We start from the raw sequence: 5,604 nt of genomic DNA on the forward strand, positions 1-5,604 counted from the left end.
GATGCTCAAGATGTCAATCACTGGATTGTCTGGTCCAGACTCGGTTATTTACAAACCGCCGACATATAGCTGGAATATTGCTGAGTGCGGCGTAAAACAACAAACGAACAAACATGTTATAAAGTCATTAAATGAGCATCAAGTGAATGACGACAAAGACGCGGGTGGAGGGTTATACGAGGGCTTGTCAAAATGTTCTAAGCTTAACAAACAAAACCAACAATGGTGAAAGTGTTTATAATTTTCTTTTCAACCTAATCTCCCTGCTTTTCAATACAATTCTCATATCGATAGTGAAACTTTTAAAATCCAGTCAGGAAGACGTTTTCTGAAGCCACCCTGAACAAACTCATCCATGGCAGCTTTTAGGTCATCGTTGACATCAAATCGCTTTCCACGAAGGTATTCTTTCAGTTCAGGAAACAGGTGGAAATCACTTGGTGCGAGATCTGGCGAGTGTGGAGGGTAAGGATGCTCTTCGAAACAACATTGTCGCATAGCAGCCTTTGCAAGTCAAGAGGTGTGAGAAGAGAGATAGTCCTGAAGTAGTAGAATTCCAGCAGTCAGTATACCTCGCTGCTTCTCTTTTATAGAATCTCTCAGGCGATGAAGCAAATCAGCATAGTAGGCACCGGTAATCGTATTTTGGCTTTCTAAGTAATCAACAAGGATCACACCCTTTGCATCCCAGAATACAGTGTTCATAACTTTCTTCACTGATCTTGAAGACTTGAATTTCTTTGGTGCAGGAGAAGTGGAATGGTGTCATTCCATGAATTGACGTTTTGACTCGGGATCATAGTGGTAGACCCATGTTTCATCACCCGTTACTAATCTCCTTTTGAATTTGACAAAATCCTCCTCAAATAGCTCTTAAGGAAAATATGAGACATTAAAATGTCAAAATTAAGGTTCCGACCAAGAAGTCCATCTATCATGTTATTGTTATATATAAGATAAGTATCGCCTATGGTATGTACTATAATCATATTGGCTTACTTTGAAGTGTCAATGTGAAGCACATATATGCAACTGCTTCAATATTGTCAGTAACTCATTACCAAATCCATTATTTTTCTCCAATACAGTAAGATACATTTAGTCTCTGCCACCACTGCCACTGTTACTCAAGCTCTCAGGTATATGATCTGTGACTGCAGATGAGATGAATGATATATCAGCCGCCGTATTGTCGTTTGAACCATGGCTCTCAATCCAAACCGACTTCAACATTTCAACATGTGTCAGTAATGTCGAGAAAGCTGTCTTCTTTGAATGTATAACCAGACATCATCATAAGAATATCACGTTTCACAATGTTCTAGATCACAATTGCCACCGTGCAACTGCCTTTCACGATTCACTCACAAATATATAACAGAGAATACTCAGTCTCGATTATCTCAGCTCAGTGCAATCAGGCTATTGAAGCTTGGGTCCAAAGCAGTATATCGTTAAGTTAGAATGTGAGTTCAAATATGTTTCATAAGATCTTATCCTTATCTCTGCTAATATTTAGTCATCTAATATGATCTCTGTCTTCATAATAGAGGTGGGCACACTCCACCGCCCCACCCACCACTATAGCTAACCCTCTAAACCGTTTAAACGTTAAGGTACTTGGTGTATCTTGCTCTGAGATGCTTACAATACGACAACATCAACACCAAGCAAGAGCTTAAACATGTCCTTTCACATATGTACATTTCTACAATCCTTGCTCGACTCTTGCTTGCTGCTGTTTTTATCAAAGCAAAGTGATGAAATATTCAGATAATCAAGTATTTAATGTCTAAATGTGTTTCCATTGGATATCGTACAACAGTGGACATTTCTCTTCTGACTCTTCTAGACTCATGATATAACGATTGTTACGACAGCAGATGTATGTAAACGTACCTCGTCTTAACTAATGAATGACACCAATAACTTTATTCCACACTTTTCATGAACATGTTATGTTCAAAGCATTTTGATATTTTGGGATATTGAGCCCCTGACATGTGTTTACATGTCATTAACGTATAGGGTTGAAACACACAGAAAATGTTGTTCCTTTCAGCGACATAAATCCAAAGCCTGTTTACATTTAAGTATGTTTAAAACCTATTTTATACCATAGCACATTATTACAGTCTATTAATGTGGTAACATCTTATAGACACGACCCTTAAAATTAAGATAACACACAATGTTTTTGTTATAAAACGTCAACACCAGAGAATAACCAGTCCCGAATGTCCGCCAATACAGATTCCACTGGGCGTAACAGCAAAATACCCGTGATAGTTATATGAATGATCACTGAAAATCAGTGAAAAAGGTAAACGTGTCCTGCCCTACCGGTAACACATTGTCTTTAATGAAACAAGAGAATCAAGTAACAGGCCAGACAGAAAGTCCAGTGACACCATATACTCCTTTTTGTGGAAACTAAAAACCGATATGTTAATTTTCAATTACGTCTGCTGTGTACAAGAGCAGAAGTGTGATTGGAACGCAATATTGTTTTTATGCTATGGGTAAAGATATTTCTCGGTTATCTCTCGATCATATTTATTTGTTGTTACTTTTGGCTGCATTTGACAGTCTAGTCATACCGAACTGTACGCGTTTTGTGGTTAAAGTGACTTTCACTTATAAAGAATCATTATAATTACAAATAAAATCATAAGAGTGCACTCCTTGGGTGTTAAGAGCAATAGTGTATTCATCCATATTCTGATTTATATGTCAGATTATGAGGTTAAGATACCTTTATGCAGTCTTTGAATGGCATTTAAAAGTGATACACATAAAGAAGAGAATTATGGATGTCAACTTCTTTATTATGAGGAGCATATACTTACTCCTTCATCAAGTAATATGAAACAGAAAACATACACGAGTATATGGACCTGTAAGAACAACAAAGATAACAAAGCTAGAAACTTAAAGGAAGCCAACAGTTAATTATATTCTCTGCTACATAGCATTAATTCACCTGATGCATGAGTAAGTGTATGCTCTGAAACGTTATATTCCTCATAATAAAGAAGTTGCCCTTATTTCCTTATACCTTTTATGTGTCATTAGATTGAGTCTACAGTATCATCTGTTTGTCTTATTTTGAGGGGAAGCAGTTATTTTGATCTTGTTGTGCACATTTCTTTATTGTCTCTTGGTATATTCTATAGGGAATTACCAACTATACCCAGAACAAATGATGACAGTTGTATGTGTATTTGTAGCATTTTTTAATACTATTTATGTAACAATTTAAAACTTGTCCTTCAAAGTGACATTGACCTTCAAATGTACCTCCTCGGTGGTTTAAATAATCATTGATTTTAAGCAAACCTTTAATAATATCCTATATAGAAAAGGTATTTGCAAACGGTGATAGGTATGTGTTGTAAAAATCTATTATACATGAAATTAACAATGTGCACATTTTGACAAAATGGGGGATGGGATAACATATTACCATTTTTTTTTAAAACTCTTAAAAGTTAGTTAGAATATGAACACTGTCATCTCATTTTAAGCCGTGTCGGATCATGTTGAGATATCAAATAGCTTTGTTGATAATACTAATAATTCATTACTGGTCTTTTTCTAATAAATGGAAAATGAAAATAGAGCAAAATTCACCAAATTTGGCCTTATTTCTACTAATAATTCAATTTGTTGGAGGCTATAATTATAAAAATAATAATAATTCAAGTTTAGCATGTGTAAATAATCACGTAAATATTAAAAATAAGGATTCAATGCTTACACTACCTTTTGGGGGGACTTTATTTGATTTTCTCTATTTTTAGAAAACTGCATTTTGACCCCAAAACAGTATCTGCCACCAAAACATTTGACCACAGTCACCATTTTGTAGTCTGCTGGATACAAAAAGATAAGGAAAACCTAAGTTTGCTTTGTTCTACTATGGGTAGGGGTATGTCGGCAGTTTGAGGGTCTGGCCACTACTCTATATTGTGGTGGGATCACCATATCCCCGATCCCTGAACAGACAATGGCATCCCTTGTGGGATCTACGGTCTGTCTGAAGGAGACGATAGAACCCCAACAGCGACAGTGCGTTCAAGGATGTCCCGTGTTCATGACTAATGTCATCGTCGATGTTTCTAGTAAACTGAGAAGAGACTGTGGACTGCCATTCACTCTATAAACACGTAATCAGCCTTTAAGATCGTTTCATCATCAGAGATTGTTTCAGAAGATTTCATGCATTGGTGATTGTAATATCATAAGTCCATGTTAGTATACAACTATGTTTGTGATGTTTATATATATTAGTTGTGCAGAATACATGTTTGTCCCGTGATTGACCAGTCTGCGACTGGGTTTAATATTTACAGCAATTGTATATTGCCTGCTGCCATCATACTTTGCTAGCATATGCTACAACCTGTCATGTTAGACTAGTCAGTTTAGAATAATTAGTTGATACATTAGTTAATCTTGATTAGTTTTCATGATTAGTTGCTCATTGTCGTAATTGGTATGTATTTACATGCAAAGGCATTTTTGTTTAGATTATAAGTTAAGCATAGTTTAGTTTAGTTTAGTTTAAGCCAGTTCAAGTGTTGAATTTGAGCATAAGTCGTTATCCGGCATACTTCATAAAAGCGTTTATTGCCGAGTTAGTTCTAGTTATAACTTGTGTTGATTTCTGGGAAAGTATGTAAATTCCCCACCTCCTGCATATTAGGTGAGGTGAGGTGAAATTGGGTTTAACGTCGCGTCCAAGATTATTGCACTCATATAGCGACGTGCATTCACGTTCCTGCATATTAACTTGTGGTTACTACTACACTGGTTCATTTGGGTAAGGCACAACACCACACAGGTTTGCTCGTCTGTCCTATATCTGTCCTTTGGTCTATCTGAGTACACTTGGGTGTGAATCTGTGTATTGGGTTGTATATATTATTGGTTAACTAATTTGTGCACATTAAAATTTTACTAATTTATAAGTACTAATACTCCCACCATTAAAACAAAAGCCACATACAACATGTAGTTTACAAATTACTTCTCTTTTGTGTTGTAGAACACATCCAAACTATTCAATATGCAAACATTTAGCATGCAAACAATGGATTTCTCCACATTCTAGCGCGGCGTCTGTATCTTTACAATGTTCTGCTATCATTTAGTTTGCTTGGTTTTGTACTTTGATATTTGATCGCACCATGTCTCAGTTGGCATCTGAAGAACTTGATTCCTTCCCTGAAAGTTTCAAGAAGTTAAGTGTGATACCTACAGGCAAAACTGAAGATGAACTGAGGGAATGAGTAACCGCTGCAACTACCCTGAGGTAAACGGGTTCACTCAGTGTTAAACAGCCACCTCGGCTGGAATCCTACAGTTAAAGATGAGACGCCTTTTGATGTTTGGCTGTATGAAGTTGACAGTTTGTTAACGGATTTATCTTTCTCTGAAGAAGAGATTTAACAGTCTCTTGGGAGAGCTCTAGAGGAGATGCTGCGCACATCGTTATGAGGTTTGGTCATTCGGCCTCTGTCACTGGGATTGCCTAAAAGTCGGGCCGGGCCGGGCCAAGACGGGCCAAAGTGTTATTGGCTAATTACTTCATTATCGGCG

Source organism: Haliotis rufescens, unplaced genomic scaffold (genome assembly GCF_023055435.1).
Source record: "Haliotis rufescens isolate VD_foot unplaced genomic scaffold, xgHalRufe1.0.p SCAF_10, whole genome shotgun sequence".
Taxonomy (NCBI): domain Eukaryota; kingdom Metazoa; phylum Mollusca; class Gastropoda; order Lepetellida; family Haliotidae; genus Haliotis; species Haliotis rufescens.